This window comes from Xyrauchen texanus, chromosome 8, assembly GCF_025860055.1.
Source record: "Xyrauchen texanus isolate HMW12.3.18 chromosome 8, RBS_HiC_50CHRs, whole genome shotgun sequence".
NCBI classification, from domain to species: domain Eukaryota; kingdom Metazoa; phylum Chordata; class Actinopteri; order Cypriniformes; family Catostomidae; genus Xyrauchen; species Xyrauchen texanus.
In genome coordinates, this window is record NC_068283.1 from 11164784 (window position 1) to 11185071 (window position 20288).

A 20288-nucleotide genomic window follows, 5' to 3' on the forward strand; every position below is an offset into this window, starting at 1 on the left:
CCTGCTTCCCTCGTTACCCTCTTTAGTTCCTTCCCTATTTAATCTCCCTATGTGCTGTGTCTTGTGCCAGTTCGTCATCTTTATTCTGTTAGACAGTCGGTCATGTTTGTATGTTATTGGTCTTGTTTGTTTTGTTTTGTTGATTTTGTATTTGTTTCTCTCCCTTGTGAGTTTTTTTTTCTGTTTCTAGTCTAGTTTGTTTTTGTTTTTGTTTATCTAGTTGGTTTTGTTCTTTTTCTGTTTATCTCCATCGTGAAAGCTTTGTGTTCTGATTTTTGTCTTATTTTCAAATATTGTAAAAGCCCATTTACTGCCATACTGCATCTGGCAAACCCTGATAGTACGAACTATCCAGTACTCTTTCCATCTCCCAGCCAGAAAAGCTCCAGCATCCAGCTCAAACAGCTCTACTTACTCCGTGAAGGGGAAGGTGATATCAGGGATTTCACCTGCGACAACCTAATTGCAGCTGATGGGCTAGATTTCAACGAAGCTGAACTTAAGTACATTTTCAACGCTTGCCTAAAGGACCCCCTAGGGCCCTTGGGAGATGGGCTGGTGATTCTTTCGTTTTGAGAGATTGCAAGCTATGTGCACCATCGTAAGGGCAGCCTACCTCCTTTGACATCTCCACTCTCCCAACCTGCCAAATCCCCAGTCCTCCAATGACCTGTACATGGAGAAGGAGGAAGAACGGCACTGCCTCTTTCTGCCAGCAGTTCCCTAGGTGGAAGCTGATTCCGCTGCTGACTGCCACCAAGGCTGAGCCTGCTGCTGTCCGTAAGGAGGTGGCAGAGTCGGCTGTGGACCGCCAGGAGGTGACCGAGCCCGCTGTTATCATTTCACCCACACTCAAGAGGAGGAGGAAGAGACAATCCTTGCCAGTGGCTGGGGACCAGCCTTGTCCCTTGCCAGTGGATGCCGCCCAGCCTAGTCCCTCACCAGAGGTCGCCACCAAGCCTGGTCTTATCCTTATCCTGCCGCCAGCACTCCTGTCCACGGAGGCCATTCCCCTGCTACCACCAGTGCTCCTGGTCACGGAGGCCATTCCCCTGCCACCACCAGTGCTCCCGGAGGTCGTTCAACTGTTGCCACTAGCGCTACCTGCCACAGAGGCCGTTCCCCTGCTGCTGCCAGCCCTCCCGGACACGGAGGCCGTTCCCCTACGGTCGCCAGCACTCCCGGCCATTGAAACCATTTCCCTGCCACCAGCGCTCCTTGCCATGGAGGCCGTTCTCTTGCCAGGAGCTTTCCTGGCCCTAGTCATGGAGGTCAGTATGTCATTGGAGCTTACCATTTTATACCTAGCTACCATGTTCCTGCGTGTTTGGGCTGCTTATGTCTCTGTGCTCTCCCCTGCGGTCGCCGCCGACACTGACCTCTCCCCAACCACCTGCACCCAGCCTGATGTGTTCCTGTCCTGAGGCTGCCTGACCTCATCCTGTCTCTGGATAAGCATGACCCCACCCCTTTCCTGGAGTCTCCTCCCCATCCGCCGGGCCACGTCCCCTTTATGGAACCTTCTCCCTTACTGCCGGACCACACTCCCTTGAAGCCACCTCCTGGATAAGTCTCGTCTCTGTATAGTTTAGTTTTCTGTTGTGCCTTGTCTCTGGCTGTGTTTGGTTTTTCATGGCCCTCCTGCTTCCCTTGTTACCCTCTTTAGTTTTCTTCTATATTTAATCTCCCTGTGTGCTCTGTCATGTGCCAGTTTGCCGGCTTTATTCTCTTTACCCCCCCCCCACCACACACAGCTTTCTTTATTAAGTATTCTAAAAGCACATTTACTGCCATTCTGTGTCTGGGTCCTCATCTCTTGGTCTGGCAGACCCTGACAATATCTGCTTGAACCGAAGAAGTGAAAATAATTAACATTCACCATTTTTCCATCACTTCCATCAAATTTCTGTCACCTGATACTAAAACTTTAATTTGATCCAAAATATTAAGACACATACAATCTGGACATAATAATATACTGCACATATAATAATAAAAATATTGGCACAAGTAAAGCATGAAAGAGCAAAAAATAAATTATGTCATTAATATGCAAATCCATGGAAAGCGAGAGATGAAACAGTTAATTGCTGAATGGAAAACAATGGTGTCAATCATTAGTTTAAATTTTTTTTACATTTAACTAGTTGTGACGTGTATATACTGTATATTGAAATTATCATGGAATATAGATACAGTATGACAGAAATAGTGTGTGTGTGTTTACCTGCCCCTATCTGCAGGAGGGGGTGTGGGGGTTGGAGATGTGGCCAGCTCGCAGAGCTGCTCTGTGATCAGGGTGTCAGAAGGAGAGCCGGGTGGCTGTGCGCTGGGAGGAGTGGATGAGGCTTTACGTGCCAGTGTAGAGGAGCCTTTGCCCTTCACCCAAGATGTGTCCATCACTCTGACACCCACACTGCCCACATAAAGAACACAACTCAGTCAGATATTAACCATGAGCTGAACAAACAATACGTTTTAATAACCTTTATTTATAACATTAACAAACATTACATTATGTAATGATTAGTCTTGCATAGCGGAATAAAGTCTGTCCACGTAGACAAGAAGTCATCTGATTAACATGTTTTTTAATTATTATTTTTTACTTAATGTTTAATGGAGAGCAAATCTGACATATTTATAATAACATACTCAATAATAAACTGACAATGTACCAGCAAAATAACATTTCAACCATCTCTTGCCATTTTTGTGTGTAATATAAACAATTTGTAGATGTGCCATCTGAGAAGCTTAAAATTGTTTTTCTTTAGTCATTTATTTTTAAAGGCTAGATTACAATACCTTTAAACTTTTTATATTGTGCCTCTTTATTAGCTTTTTCCAAATTTTTAAGAAAAAGATTGAAAGTAAATTCACTTTACTATTCATTTAACTTATTTATTTGTATGTAAACTTATGTAATTGTATTAGCGCTAGCTAACTTGTTGTGTTAGCAGTTCCAAGGCTTAACTTAATTTCAGATGCTGTAGTGGTCCATGGAACTCAGAGTAGGGTTTACATTTTTTAAAAAGCCTTTATTAAGTCATTAAATCATACCACAAACCAATGTATTGCGGCTTAAAAAGACTTCATCAGGGTGTGGAAAATTTCCTGGATGGAGGTTATTATAAGGTGGGGCTAACAGGTGTCACATGATTTTTAATAGGTAAAGACAATGCAAGATATATACATACTGTATATCAGGTCATAAGTTTGACATTAAATCTTTTATTAATCGTAATACTACATTTGTTGTGAATAGGCTGTAATGCCCAAGTGGTTGTTTTTATATTGGGAGGACAAAGACAAAATTGAAAACTAGACTAGCAGAACAAAAAATGCCATTAGAACCGGTAACCCTCAATACCCTATGGCCTTGCATTATAGAGATGCTGATCATAAAAGTATAGATCCGTTGAAAATATATGGTATTAAACATATACCAAGCTCAATAAGAGGTGGAGACAGGCTAAACAAAAACTTTTAGAGAGGGAATTTTTTTGGGTTTACACATTAAAATCTATTCAATTTCCAGGCTTAAATGGAGAATTAGATTTTTCACCATATTTGTTAATGTTTTATTCACTTATTGAAGAGATTTTTATATTTACAATTTGAAGCTTAAAACATTTACAATACCCTTTGTTATGTTTCTTCTCTTAACATAACCTTTAATAAACACAGACTCGCAGTCACAGTTGAGACGATTGTATTTACTGAACCATCATCGCACACAGAACAAACATGCATCAATCCGCTGACTTAACACACACACTCATAGTGGAGCGTAATGTTCTAACGCGCCACAAAGTAGTGCCTACATCTATGTATTGCAATCAGAGTCAATACATAACACCCTTGTCTAGATAATGGGAGATAGGCAGATCCTTGTTATTCTAGCTGTCAGTTTGTCCAGATTCTCAGATGACCCCACACTTCCTGTAGCACTTGACATAGTTGTGTCTGTCTTGTCAGGCACTTCTCACACACCTTACTGTCTAGCTGATCCCACAAAAGCCCAATGGGGTTAAGATCCGTAACACTCTTTTCCAATTATTTGTTGTCCAATGTCTGTGTTTCTTTGCCCACTCTCACCTTTTCTTTTTTCAATAAACTAACGATTATTTTGATAATTGATTAATCTAAAGATTATTAGAACGATTATTTGACTATTCGCTGATTATTGCAAAGATTAATCATTAGCTCTTAACCGATTATTCAGCTAGTGCCCGACTTAAAAGGTTGTATTAAACATGCTTACTAACAATAAAGAGGACAAAATCATCTTTTAAAAATACCTTTAAAAGATTCATTGAATGTTTTCCATTTAAAATTGTCTATAAAACTAAATACATTTACATGAAAAGCAACATATAAGATATTTAGACTTGCTTTAAAAGGATGTATCTTAAAGGGTAACTAAACACCTGCTCAGAGTCTGACTCCACCCACTAGAAATATTTGAAAATGCTGGAAAAGTGGGCAGACCCCGGCGGGGATAGAGGGAACGAACCGAGTGCGGGGCTGAGCGGGACTGAGACTCGTAGTGACGGATTAATTGACAGCTGCTGTCAGACTCTATGTTATTATTATTCCTCACACGGTCGCAAGACGACATGTACATGAATCTGGCGTGGTGAGCTGGAACCTGCTTACGTCAGCTGTCACCGCTTACGTCACGAAGTAACGCAACAGCCAATAGGAAAATTCAACTGCAGTAGCCACCGTTCAACCTGAAGAGGGCAGCACTCAGACGTTTTTACACCATATATTGTAGAATTAAAACACTTTATACACAAATGTCAAAAAAATTACTTGAATCAATGACCAGTACTAATAAAGCCCCATCTTACAGATCATTAACTAAAAAAAGTTGGTTTAGGGTTTAGTTACCCTTTAAATATAAGTGTATTTGGTTATACTTCTGTGAGTGCAGTAAAGACAAAATATACTTAAATTCAAGATCTATTCTCTAAAAGCACGTCTAAATATCTTATATTCTGCTTCTCTGGTAAATGCATCTTTTTTTAAAGGATTTTTAGATTTTAAAATATTAGCATTTTTAATATTATATTTAACATTCTCAGATAATATTTTTTTCTTCTGCAGTATAGCTGATAAAAAAAAAAATGTATATGGCAAAACAAGCCAAAACAAAACCAAATCCAAAATGTATTTTGTTGCAGTGTATAGTGGGGTGAATTCTACCCCTCTTACCTTTCTGTTCACTTCAATCCATCTTTAACTCACAAAAAAACAAACTCCCTTTTATTAATAAAGCTGCTTTTTGCCGGACGAGGGACGAGCGTCCCCGCGACAGAATGTGCCTCAGCTGGTTGCAGTTTCAATCTCTCCCCCTTAGATCGGGACATTCGCGCAAATGCCAGTTTCGGTGTTTGAAGTTATTTACATGATTTGCTGCCATATTATTTGAACTTTAATAAAGCTATAACACATTGAATAAAACTGCATTTAAGATGAAACACTGTTAAGACTGTTTCCTTTAAAGAGCTCAAGCTCCGCTTATTCCACAACGAATTTACTTATTTGTTTTTATTTGTATATAAATACATAATTTGTAATCTACATCACCTGAAGCTGTTTGGAAAGTTTAGAGTGCATCTGGACTGTGAGCTGTGTAATTCTTCCTCTCCTCAGTCAGGCGTGAACTGAAGTGGTGCTCTCACGTGCCATCATTAAAGTTTAATGTGATTCCATGTTATGTTAAATGAGATCAAACGACTATTCAACATGAACATTTTTGTCGACAATTTTATATAAGAAACGAATCGTTTCAGCCCTACTTCCCATAAGGTCTGCACCCCTGAGTCTTCTCTTTACTGTTGTACATGAAACTGGTGTTGAGCGGGTAGAATTCAATGAAGCTGTCAGCTGAGGACATGTGAGGCGTCTATTTCTCAAACTAGAGTCTCTGATGTACTTATCCTCTTGTTTAGTTGTATCTATGTCTTCCATATATCTTCCTGTCCTTGTTAGAGCCAGTTGTTCTTTGTCTTTGAAGACTGTAATGTACACCTTTTTATGAAATCTTCAGTTTTTTGGCAATTTCAAGCATTGTTATCTCCATTCATCAAAACAATGTCTGACTGACGAGTTTCTAGAGAAAGCTGTTTCTTTTTTGCCATTGTGACCTAATATTGACCTTAAGACATGCCAGTCTATATTGTATACTGTGGCAACTCAAAAACAAACACAAAGACAATATCAAGCTTCATTTAACAAACCAAATAGCTTTCAGATGTGTTTGATATAATGGTAAGTGATTTTCTAGTACCAAATTATCTATTTATCATGATTACTCAAGGATAAGGTGTTGGAGTGATGGCTGCTGGAAATGGGGCTTGTCTAGATTTGATTTAGACTTTTTTCAAAAAGTGATGGTGCTGTTTTTTACATCAGTAATGTTCTGACTATACTTTGTGTTCAGTTAAATGCCACTTTGGTGAATTAAAGTACCAATTTCCTTCTGAAACAGCAAAATCTGTATATTATTCCAAACATTTGGCCGGCAGTGTATATGAGTGTATATACACATACTTTTTTGTTGTTAGAATATTGGAGATGGTATTTGCTCTTTTAAGAATCTCTATATATATAGTTGTGAGTATTTAAATGCATATGTATATGGACATTTGTTAAGAAGAGTTTGTTTTTTGTACATGCCAGTGTGAATGTATATATCTTACATTGTCTTCACCTTTTCAAAAATGTTTTTGTTAGACCATGTGACATTGTCATGTGACACCATTTAGCCCCACCTTATAAAAACCTCCAACCAGGTAATTTTCCACACCCTGATGAAGGCTTTGTAAACAGCAATGCGTCGGTTTGTGGTATGTTTTAATCCAATAGCCATGACTTAATAAAGGCTTCTTAAAAATGTAAACCCTACTCTGAGTTCCTTGAGTAGAAACAAAAGAAACAAACAATAACAAAACTAAAACAAAGGTCAATGTATTCCAGAAAAGGAATTTGACAGTACCTTTGAATTTTCCTAATGCTGCTTTAAGTGAAGATAAAAGCAAAGACAGGAAACACAGAGCATTAGCATGTAACAGAACAGTGAGTTGAGTAAGCTGAAAAAGAGTAAATGTAAAAAAAAAAGGAGGAAGGCAGTTGAACGAGAAGTGTGCAGAGTGCAGTGTGGGACATGTGTAGTTTGACAGGGTTTAGATGATCAGGGCGGTTCAGAGGTGAGAACATGTCAGCCTAAATGAGCAGCTGGCACTCATTCCTGCTGTGAAACTATTACACCTCATTTACTCTAATTGCTGTGGACATAAGCAATTACACACATTGCCTCCCCTTGAACACAACAGATCAGCCCTAAAATACAGTTTTCCAGAGACAGATGAAGCATGTAATTTTGGTGCTACCAACGGCACAAAATGTAACTGGAAAAATACTGACAAACAGAAACGCCGTTTGTTGAGTCAAACTTGCTGTGTCAGGCTATTCAAAGAAAAAAGTTTTTGGGTCAAATCAGGCCACCCCCACACTAATTTGTTTTCATGTATGCATTTATTTGATAATCAAAACCAGATTAGTGCAGACGTGGCCTCACATCTACGAACAGCTTACCTATTCTGTAGTTAATTACACATATTAAGCTCAGATAGGAGAAAGTATTTTTTAAATCAAAAAAGTTTATAGCATTTGTGATATAATATTTATTAACACAAAATATTAATTTAGACTCATCCCTCCTTTTCTTTAATAAAAGCAAAAATCTGGGTTACAGTGAGGCACTTACAATGAAGTCAATGGGACCAATCTGTAAATCTGTAAATATTAAAAGAAGTTTCAGAAGTATCCAACATTTTCTTACATCCTGTGATGCTTTGTGAGAAATGTGGGCGTTACTTCCGTCGTCAAGTAAACACCGCTGTTGTTGTGGTGTACGTGCATTCATTCTTACATTGCAGTGTTGGGATTTTGAGGAGTCCGTGTATGATTTCATGAGGACATCCATCAATCACTCTGTCAGTGTGTTACTGAATGATAATAAACTGCAAAAAAGTCATAAAGACACAGAAAGCATGGACAAAACCGGTACACTGTTTCTCCCAGATGCAGTTGAGATTTAATCTACGCGCAAACATTTCTAGCAAAATAATCCACAAAGTACCTCTGTTAGTTCAGCTTCAGATGTGTGTGCTTATCATCATTTCATCCTGCATGTTCAAATCAGACAGACACACTAAGAGCTGTGAAGTTCTCATTCTTGGGTATGTAATTTTCAAGTTTTCCAATTGGACGGTTATTTCCTTTTAAATCCGCACGTGAGTTTAAACATTTGTTCGGCAGGTGATTGACAGGTGAGAGGTGGTGCTTTGCTGCTGTCCGGGACACATCAGACGCTTATTTAAACATCAAATGTGATGTGGTTTTTGACTACCTCTGTATGTGTTTTTTGCGATCCAATAACAAAACTTTTTGTACCCCTTTGTGATCGGATAATCTGAAACGTTTCTTATTACCAGCTGTAAACAGGGTCTTAAAATGACTGCAGCCAGAGCTGGGGAATGTTGTAGAGTAACTTCCGGCAGCCCACCCACGTTAGTATCCCCACGAAGACCCCCAGGAAAAAGTTGGATAGCCATAAGACAAACAATATGCGAGTTAACATGATTTTAGTGTGATAAAATCACTTACTGACTTTTTCTGTGTAAAGTTCCAACTTCTATGCCATTACGATGTAATGTCAGCAAACCCTAAACCTTAAAATGACTGAAGAAATTATGATTTAAACAACTATACATCTCAAATAATACACACGTTTTAACATAAATGTATGGAAGTGCTTTTATAAAATTATATGCGTCAGATTTCTGTTTAAACCCTCCAAAAATTGGCCATTCAATCCATTGTAAGTGTCTCACTGTTTCACAGATTTTGTTTTTTTAAAGAAAAGGAGGAACAAGTCAAAATTTATTTTTGTGGTAATCAATATTATACCACAAATGCAGTCAACTGAGCATAACTTGTATTGAACACAGAATATTCCTTTATTTGCTTTATTTATAAAAGGCCTATTAATTATACAAAATGTTTGGCATCAGCTTTATAAACTTTTTAATCTTATATGGAATACTATTTGAAAGCATTAAAATAAGTCAAGTTTAATAATTAAGCCTAAAATGTTGCGAAATCTATTCGAGGTATTATTGCAAAATGTTTTTTTACACTTAAAATTGTGAAGTCTCCATTTGCTCTCAATGTAATCTAACTGCTGTCCTGGAGAAACAACTAAGATGTTAAAAAGATCAAATTTGTGATTTTTATTTCCTATTGGTATGTCTCTGCTAGAAATAAATCCTCATAAGTACTGTATTTTTGTAAGGCAGTCTGGAGTTAGGACTGCGACTAACAGAAATCTGGATCTCCAGTATCCTCCTCCGTTTGCAGCATTTTCCCACCTGATGGAGCATTGCAGGTGGCATGAGTCAGATCCTGGCACATCTGCCACAGAAATCATGCCCCCTCAGTGAATGATAACAATACACCCTTCAACAATCCATCCACGTTGCCATAGAGAATGTGGCAGCCCATTGAGCCCATCAGCCTGAGACTAGCTATATTTAAATGACAGCAGGTTGTGGGAGTGGGCTGACATGTTTCTAGAGCTCAGCTCTAATTAACAGTGAACGCCACTGGAAGGTCATTGGATAAGGACATGATTGAATCTAAGTGAATTACTCACCAACATATTAGCTATCTGCCTCAGTCTCATCCAGCACCTCTAATTGATTTAAGCAGCCCTGTCGAGCTCTGCCGTTAATCGTCAGTTAGTACAATTATAACAGTGCCATGTCATTTAAAGGAATAATATTCTATCATCCTTTCCTCACCATTATGTCCTTCAAAACCCAGATTACATTCTACTTTTTTTAACGTATCTCGTCACTCTTTACCATAAACTATAAGTGAATGGCGACTGGGTCTGTCTCATACTGTTTGCTGTATTCCAAGTCTTCTGAAGATAGCTTGTGATAACTATGTGCGAGGAACAAACAGAAATTCAAGTAATTATTCAGTGATAATCTTCTCATGTGGCTCTGAAAAAAAGTAATATGGACTACAAAATTATTTAATATTAAATAAAGGTTAATTGTTCAAATGAAAATGTACTTAGCAACGGAGTGACAATTTGCACCAGGTATAATACCACCTGCCCAAACAGTGCGGCTATTTTGTGTTCGTTTGTCTTTCAGTTGAACTCCGAGAATCACTGAGCCACAAAGCGGATATCAACCCCTGGGCTGTTTTTTCCAAAAGCTTAGCAATCTTAAGTTTATCATAGTGAGCATTGGGGCCACTGATTTCTACAATCTACTTAGGCGTACGATGCTTTTGGTAAATTAAGCCCAGAACAGATCCTGGCCGGAAGAGCACATGAAGCTCTTCTCAATTGCTCTGATGTGTGCACCATCAGCAGAGGATCAATCCAATCTCCTGCGAAAATATAAATGAAGAAATATAAACTCTGATAGTGAACGCAAAGTGCTCAGGTTTCACTTTAAACGAACGATTAAATATTCCTGGTCATAGCGTTTTCATACATGCAATGACACAGAGGAGGAGAGGCATTCTAACTTTATTTCAGTGGAGTGATAAAATTATAAAATGAAATCCCAAAGTTTTTGCTTCATGAGAAATAAGTGTTCATAGGTTTAATCAAAGAGAATTTTTGATTAAAATTAATAATATAATACAATATATAAATATAATACAATATCATAAAGTATATATATATATATATATATATATATATATATATATAAAAATATAATATAAAATAGATGAGTTCCAAAATCAACAATGCAAATGGAAAATTGATAAAATCTAAAGTTTGCCAAAAAGAGAGAGTATTAAGAAATACTGTATTTTGATATATAAAACATAATTTTTTAATGTCATTGTGGAGATGTGGGCATGGTCGTTTGTCTGTCTGTGGGAGAGAGAGCAGTAAGGCTTGTCACCTGGTTTGTAATTATCTCTAACACTTGTCTCTTGTTATAGTGATGATGGAGGGAGACTCAAAAGCCACATCAGCTCACCAGTGGAGAGAGAGAGAGAGAGAGAGAGAGAGTATGAACTTGACGCTTTCTGAGTGTTTCCATGAACTGACTTAGTGTTTAAAAACTTTTATTTTGTTATCTGTTTGAGTGCTTGAATCTACATGAACAAACTGTGTTCAGAACCTGAGGCTGAGAAATAAAAGTCTTGCCTGCACTGCATCATAGCCTCCTGACACCTCCATTGCCCATGAGAACAGAACTTACACTGGTGCCAAAACCCTGGACTTTGGAGGACGACGCCATTACGGAATCTTCACCACAGGGCAAAGTCATCAAAACTCTAACCAGCATTCAACAAACCCAGCATCAAGCCCTCATAGAGTTACGCCTGGAGCAGGAACAGTGGTTCAGACTCTTGCTCCAAGCCCAAGCGGAGAACTGGCAAGGTGTTCCAGAGACTAATCGACAGAGAGTTGGCTCCACACCGGAGCCCACTTCCCCCATGACCCTCATGAATTTGAGGCCAGACAACAATCCAGATGCCAACCTCGACTTGTTTGAAAAGACAGCTGAGGTGTGGAAGTGGCCACCCAACCAGTGGGTGGTCCGCTTGTTGCTGTTAGTATCCGGGGAGGCGCAACTAGCAGTCCAACAACTTTCCGCCATCAACCTGCTCAATTAACCCGATCTCAAGAAAACCATCCTGCAGCGGGTCGGTCTTAGTCCTGAGCAGTTGCCAGAGGTTCCGATCCCTGAAGTTCGGATGACATGGCCGCCCGTTTGCCTTTGCCCAACAGCTCCAGGATGCTTGCCGGAAATGGTTGCTGGCTGAGGGGACCCACAGTGGCGTGGACATTGTCGACCTGGTGGTACTGGAGCAGTTCATCGCCCAGATTCCTTGTGGGATGGCTGAGTGTGGCCATTGCGCCCTCTACCACTAATCGAGGACACCTTTGAAAGAATTGGCATGGACCTCATCGGGCCATTAGAATGGACCGCACGCGGACATCGCTTTGTATTAGTTCTGGTGGACTATGCAACGCCCTTATGCAACATCTCAGCAAGTAGTGTTGTGGAGGCACTCTTCAGAATAATCTCCTGAGTGGGGATTCTAAAAGAAATCCTCACTGAACAAGGCACTACCTTTATGTCTCGAACACCACACAAACTATATTAATTGTTAGGTATTAAATCGATTTGCACCAGTGTTTACCACCCACAAACAGATGTGTTGGTGTAATGATTTAATAAAACCTTAAAAAATATGATTAGCAATTTTGTTCACACAAGGATGGTAGAAACTGGGATAAGTGTCTTGATCCCCTGTTATTTGCATTGTGAGAGGTCCTGCAAGCCTCCACAGGATTTTCCCCATTCGAGCTACTGTATGGGCATCAGCCGCGCAGCATGCTAGACATCATATGGGAAGCTTGGGAGCAAGGACCTTTAAACAGTAAAAATTGTATTTAGTACATTCTTGATCTTAGAGCAAAACTCCACACCTTAGAGAATTTGCTCTGATCTGAGGAATGTCAAAGCCAGCTGTATGACAGGGCACTCGACTACGGGAATTTGCACCGGGAGATAAAGTGCTTGTATTACTGCCCACCTCAAGCTATAAATTACTCGCCAAGTGGCACCCAAGTGGCAACCTTTGAGGTGACATCTCGACATCTCGATTATGAGGTTAAGCGAATGGATAGGGGCAGGGCACGTCCAGTTTACAACCTCCTAAAAGTATGGAGGGAGGTGGTACCTGTGGCCCTAGTGATCATAGTCCCCAAGAAGGGGCGGAGCTTGGCCAGAGGTGACTCTCAAACCAAATTCATTCTCCCTTGTGGAGACCCGATGTGGCCAAGATGCACACGGATTTTGTGAATGTGTTCACGCCTCTCCCCGGTGGCATGAACCTCATAGAACACCATATCAAGATCACCCCAGGGGTGGTGATTCATATCCGCCCCTATCACCTTCCTGAACACATAAAAAGTTTGTTAAGGAAGAATTAGATGCTATGCTTTATATGGGCGTAATAGAAGAGTCGCACAGCGATTGGGCCTGCCCGGTGGTTCTGGTGCCTAAAAGCGACGGGTCAGTCCGGTCCTCTGTCCGGTCCATTATCGCATAGTGAATGCGGTGTCCAAATTTGATGCGCATCCAATGTCTCCGATTGCTAAATTGCTCGATCGGTTTGGCACTGCTCAACTTTATTCGACATTGTACTTAACAATGGGTTATTGGCAGATCCCTTTAACTCCAATCTCCTGAGAAAAAATTGCTTTTTCTGCACCAATTCAGCTTACACCAATTCGTGACCCTTCTGTTTGGTTTCTTTGGAGCCCCAACCACATTTCAGCGTCTCATGGACAAAAACTTCAGACCTCATATAGTATATGCCGCTGCATATTTATATTATATTATAATATATAGTAATGACTGGCAGTGGCATATGCAACATCTGAGAGCTGTCCTGAGATCGCTGCGACAGGCAGGGCTCATGGCCAACCCAAGGAAGAGTGCAACTGGGTGGGTGGAAGTTTGGTATCTGGGTTCCACTTGGGCTACAGGCAGGTGCGTCCCCAGGTTGACAAAACCACAGCGAACGTGGCCTGTATGAGGCCCAAAACCAAAAAGGAAGTGAGACAGTTTCTGGAGCTGGCTGGCTACTATCGAAGGTTTGTGCCAAGTTACTCTGACATCACCAGCCCGATGACTGATCTTAATAGAAAGGGGGCCCCCGAGCCGGTCCAGTGGACAGAGTCGTGCCAACAGGCTGTTCTAAAGATAAATTACACGCTTTGGAGGGAGGTTGCTTTTATATGCAAGTTGGCAGGCCCGATGTTGTCCTGGCCTGAGTCGGGCCGTGGGGATATGTGGGTATGGGGGCGTGGTCAAGTGTCTGTCTGTGGAAGAGAGCGATAAGGCTCATCACCATCTCTAACACCTGTCGCTTATTATAGTGATGATGGAGGGAGACTCAAAAGCCGCACCAGCTCACAATGGAGAGAGAGAGAGAGAGAGAGAGAGAGAGAGAGAGAGAGAGAGAGCACGAACTCAACACTTAATGAGTGTTACCAAGAACTGAGTGTTTGAATCTACGAGAACAGACTGTGTTCAGACCCTGAGACTGAGTCTTGCCTGCAAGACCTTCTCTTCGCTGGATCCTCCGGATTGTTGGAGTCTTTCGCTCGCCGTCGAAAAGCCTACAGCAGGACTGCTAAGAGGATGTCAGCGCTTCACTCAATGGCGGTTTTACAAGTCTATCAGGCCAAACTTCTCCGCACCATGGACGAGTCTGGACCTGAACCTGAGGCTTTCAAGGACCTGCGCAGCGCCACGGAAGTAGCCCTGCGAGCCACAAAGGCCACCGCCCAATCCATCGGCCGGGCCATGGCTAACTTGACTGTCCTTGAGCGCCATCTGTGGTTGACGCTAACGGAGATGAAGGACGCGGATAAGGCGCCATTCCTTGACGCGCCTATCACTCTGAGCGGCCTGTTTGGACCAGCGGTGAAAGAATTCGCTGAGCGCTTCACTGAGGCCCGGAAGGATTCGCAGGCTATGCATCACTTCCTGCCCAAGCGCTCCAGCTGTTCTCAGAAACCGCAGCAGCAGCAGCGAGCCAGGGCGGCGCCTCCCGTCTCCCAGCCAAGGAGCAGACCTGAAAAGGACGCTCGACGCCGCTCGCGTTCCGCTGGCCGAAGAAAGCCGCATGAGCAACGAGGTCCTCGGCCCAAGATCACACTGAACCCGAGCCTCGTAAGTCTTCCTAGCAATAGGAAGAAAAGAGAGAGTACGTTCTCGCAAAAGCCGGACCACTCTCTCTCAAACATGTAAAACATTACCCAGTCCCCTTACAGGCGGCTGGAAATGTCTATACAGCAGTCAATGGGCCAGTCATAGAACTCGCTCACCTGCAATCAAATGCCGTTTTTACGGCGACACACAGAAATCACGAAAAGAGTCATTTTCAGGTGTCACTAAGGGTTCACATGTCCACACTAAAGTGCGCATTCCCACATATCAATACTGTCCAAACAGTGCCAAATACCTCCCCAGTTCAGACTGGACGTCCCAAAAATGTAGATCGTGTGCCTATTGTCATGTATGCACCACTACACACAAGCACTGTTCCCACAGTTATAAACACTTCCCCAGTAAAAACGGAAATACTATAAATGTAGCTGCGTGCCTGCTGTACTGCACGCACTCCTACACACAAACACTGTATGCATAGCCAAGAAATCCCCGCCATGAAGCGAAGACTTTATGGAAGTGGTGCGTGCCTACTACAATATATGCACCCCCACCCATAAGCTGCCCATACAGTTCCAAAGAGCTCTCTATCTCATGCCGCAAGCATCACAGATGCAATGCGCGAGCCAAGAAACTCCCCGCTAAATGCGGGAAGCTTTATGAATGTGGCGATTACGATGTATGCACCCCCACCACAAAACTCTGTTCATACAGTTTCAAGCATCTCTCCGACTCATGCTGCGAAGCATCTCGGAGATAGCTCGCGTGCCTGTACTCTCACACGCACCCCTGCACTCGGCACTCAACACGGCTGCTCAGCGCGCACCTGCGCCTCTGAGAGCTGTAGACTCTGTGTTAGCACAAGGCAATTTGCCGGTGGGGCCCATACGTCACTGCGAGACGCCCCCAGCCAGCATTCAACCCATATCTGTGCGAGCAGAAGCCTGGGAAAAAATCCCCGACATGCCAAAATGGGTTTTGAACATAATAAAACACGGTTACTCACTTCAATTCGCTCGCAGACCACCCCGCTTTTCAGCGGTGGTCGAGACGAAAGTGAGGAAAGATGTGTCACATGTTCTACGCACCGAGGTGCTCAAACTGATAGAGAAGGGCTCTATAGAAACTGTTCCTCCCTCTATGAGCAGGCGGTTTTTACAGCCGCTATTTTCTCGTCCCGAAAAGGACGGTGGCCTCCGCCTCATCCTAGATCTCAGACATCTGAACAAAGCTTTAATGATTCGCTCGTTCAGAATGTTAACAACCAAACATATCCTCGCCAAGTTCGCCCGGGATTGGTTTCTATCAGTGGATTTGAAAGACGCTTACTTTCACATTCCGATAGCCTCATCACAGGCCTTTTCTGAGATTCGCTCGAGGGACAGTCATACCAGTACACAGTACTACCATTCGCCTATCATTGGCCCCCGCACATTCACCGAAATGTATGGACGCTGCACTTTCCCCTGAGACAGCGGGAGTGCGAATACTGAATTACCTCGACGATTGGCTAATCATAGCACAATCAGAGGATCAGTTAACGATGCACAGATCTTGGATTATCAGCCATCTAGAATGCCTGGGTCTGAGAATCAATTTTGCAAAGAGCGTGCTATCCCCAGCCAGAATATCTCTTTTCTGGGAATAGTGCTAGACTCAGTGCAGATGACAGCGCGCCTCTCATCAGAGCGCGCACTCTCTATTCGACGCCTTGCAACATCATTCAGAACGGGCACACACGCCCCCGTCAAACGATTTCAAAGAATGCTTGGTCTCATGGCCTCGGCATCAGCGGTACTCCAGCTAGGATTGTTGCACATGCGTCCTCTCCAGCGCTGGCTCAAGAGCCGTGTCCCCACTCATGCGTGGCGCTCGGGCCACTTTTTGATCAGAGCGAATCACGGCTGTATAAAAGCCCTGATGCCCTGGAAAGCCGTCAACTGGTATCAAACCGGCGTGAGTCTGGGCGTAAATACGCAGAGAAAAATTGATCACGACAGATGCCTCCAAAATAGGATGGGGAGCCCTTTACGAGGGCAGGCCTGTATCCGGCTTTTGGTCAAACCCGGAAAAGCGCCTACATATAAACTGTCTGGAAATGAAAGCGTCGCCTTGGCTCTCAGAGCCCTGCTTCCGTACCTGAAAACGAACACGCCCTGGTCCGAACGGACAACATGACGGTAGTTTCGTGATATAAATCGCCAGGGTGGACTCAGGTCGAGCTCCCTGCACTCTATGGCCAGGGAGCTCATCTTATGGTCACAACACCACCTGCGCCGCTGAGATCAGCGCATGTGCCAGGCGTCCTGAACCAGGGAGCAGACATGCTGTCCAGAGACAAGGTTCTCCCAGGAGAATGGTCTCTCCACCCCTGACGGTTCAGTGGTTATGGCAAAACTTTGGCGAGGCAGAGGTCGACCTCTTCGCCTCCAGGGAAAACGCCAATGCCCCCTTATCTTCTCAAAGAGCACGGACACGCTCACCCAAGTCTGGCCGAGCCGCCCCTTAGTATGCTTTTCCCCGATCACGATGCTACCTCAGGTCATCAGTCGGATCAGGGAAGTGAGATGTGCAGTGCTCCTGGTAGCCCCACTCTGGAACAACCAAACGTGGTTTCCAGAACTGATGCAGATGATGCAATCTGCCCCATGGCCGATTCCGTTGAGGCTAGACCTCCTCAGGCAGGCCAACGGGATGATTCTTCATCCCCGCCCGATCTGTGGGCCCTCCATGCATGGCCCCTCAACGGGTTCCCGAGAACCTCCCCAGTGGAGTTTTGAGAACCATCACTGAGGCACGAGCACCCTCTACGAGGCGCTTATATGCCCAAAAGTGGAAAGTGTACAGTGACTGGTGTGATACCAAGAGCTTGAACCCCAAATCGTGCGAGATACCAAGTGTACTCGCCTTTTTGCAAGAGCTGCTGGAGGTGGGCCGCACACCCTCCACGCTCAAAGTCTATGTGGCTGCCATAGCGGCGTCACACAATCCTGATAAAGGACATTCATTAGGGAAAAACTATCATTCGTTTCCTAAGAGGTGCTAGGAGGATGTACCCTCCTCGCCCCCCCTCGGTGCCGATCTGGGACCTGGCCACGGTCCTGGACGCACTCAAGGGTGCCCCGTTCGAACCTCTCCGAACCGTGCACCTTAAACAGCTCTCGCTCAAAACCGCGCTCTTGCTGGCACTCGCTTCAGTCAAGAGAGTGGGCGACCTGCATGCGCTGTCATCAAGCGCTGCTTGCCTGGAATTTGGACCTAACGACTGCAGAGTTGTCCTTAGGCCAAAGCACGGGTATATTCCTAAAGTGCTCTCTACACCCTTCAGACTACAGGTGATATCTCTGGCAGCGCTATCGTCTCCAGCAGACGAAAGCGACGCTAATTTACTCTGCCCGGTCAGGGCGCTCAGAGTATATTTGGAACGTTCTGCCCTGTTCAGACAGACGGATCAATTATTCATATGCTTTGGCGGCCGCACTAAAGGTCTTGCAGTTTCAAAGCAAAGAATATCGCGCTGGATAGTGGATGCTATAGTGCTGGCTTATGAAGCCAAGGGCCTTCAATGCCCCTTAGGCGTCAGAGCTCACTCTACGAGGAGCATGGCCTCCTCATGGGCGTGGTCGAGTGGGATACCCATTGAAGATATTTGTGCGGTGGCAGGCTGGGCCTCGCCTTCGACATTTATCAGGTTTTATAACCTACAGGTCCCCTCATTACATTCCAACATTCTATCAGCCTGACTATAGAATGGAATAGAGTATGTATATGCTGGGCATTGTCTCCTCCCTTATAAGGTCCGTCTCTGACTGACTTAGAGGATTTTTTATGCATACCAGTACATAGAAAACTCATTACATAAGATATGTGCTTGTGTTTGTACAATGTGCGCCCCACCTTGGGGCAAAGGCGCTCTGTGTTATCCCATTATATAGCTCGCCGTTGGCGGCTCGTGGAATAATCACTTTGCTTTAAGGCTCAGGCATCTGCCTCTGGCTTTATAGAGCGAAGTCAGCACGCACGGCGTTTTGCAGGGTGTTCCCACAGCGTAAGCTACTTACGCAATAGGAGAGACCTCTCGATAGGGAACGACTCGGTTACTAGGCTAGTCAGAGTCGCCCCGTCATTGGTTCGAGCAGTTGCCGCAGCACAGCCAATGACCGAGCTGCCTCGCTCATCACTGTCTGCTGTGCAGCTGCAATGCGTTTTACATAAAGACTTCAATATTTCTTTTAGCGTAAGCTACTTACGCAATACTCGTTCCCTCCTCTCAGGGAACCGAGGTTACGTTAGTAACCGAGTTGTTTCTGGGTATATATTTCTGTAATAAAAATAAGCTTCTGTTTCATAAACTTGGTACTGATATCAACTTAACATTATTTACATTAGTCTGCCATTTTGGGGTCTTTGCTATTATATTCCAATTATGCCTCAGTTAGCTAGTTATATATTATAAGAGTTGTTGTTTTAGGTGTACAGATGGTTTGTGTATAATAATTTATGTTAAAATAACATCAACATCCGTCAACTATGTACTCTTATGAAACTTCCCTAGGAGCACTGTTGAAATATTTTGGAGGTGGGGCACAACCAACGCCACATGCCCCAAGTGCCAGTGCTACAGCTGATGATGATACAGCAGGTGAGTTTTCAACAATCCCAGATCAATATATTTACAGTATATGGATAAACCATGCCTTTTGTTAAATCTTTTTTTGTTTTAGACAGACAGTTGCATTACCTTCTAATATGACATCTAACATGGCTAGCTTTTATTATTATTATTATTTTAATCAGGTCCATCCACTGCAGGTGAGGAGCACTTACCCACACCTGCATCCACTGATCTTACTGTTCCTTCCATATCTGTTTCAAGCTCAGCGGATGTGGCAGGTAAGTTAATAGCACAGCAGCCTTTGTATTTGCTCAGTTTACTGTGGAATATCCTGAGATTAATATTTGTAATTATAACTATTAATGTAATTTCTTTATAGGCCCTTCTACTTCTTGTATGTTTACTACTGTTACAATTAAAAACCGTAGAAGGGTAAAAACATGCCAGACAGACATTTTTATGATGTAAGCAACACAGCTACAACTAATAAAATTTATAATGGGTGTGTTATATTTATAGTGTGCAAATAATCAAGCATTGACAATAGTCCCCAAAAATCTTATTCTGCTTAGGGCCCCATAAAGGCTTGGGCTTGCTCTGAAGGGAAGGTTAGGGTTAGTTTTAGGGGTAGGTGTCGAGTGTATGTGGGACTCAATATAAACACAATAAACACACTGCAGTGAAGCCCATACACATTATGTTAGTATTTAATAATGAGTGCAAATAGGATCTGCCATTATTTGCAGCGGGGTGCAAATAGTATATAACACTATTTTCACTTAGTGCAAAGAAGATGCATTTAGTTGCTATTTACACTTAGTGTAAATAGCATATAACGCTATTTGTATTTATTGCAACTAGCTGCTGCC

The 20288-nt window shown here is 43.0% G+C and overlaps 1 pseudogene; it reads right to left on the reverse strand.

Moving 5' to 3' along the window:
- Window positions 1–20288, reverse strand: part of LOC127648249 (rho GTPase-activating protein 44-like) — a 111016-nt pseudogene that overhangs the window by 24418 nt on the left and 66310 nt on the right.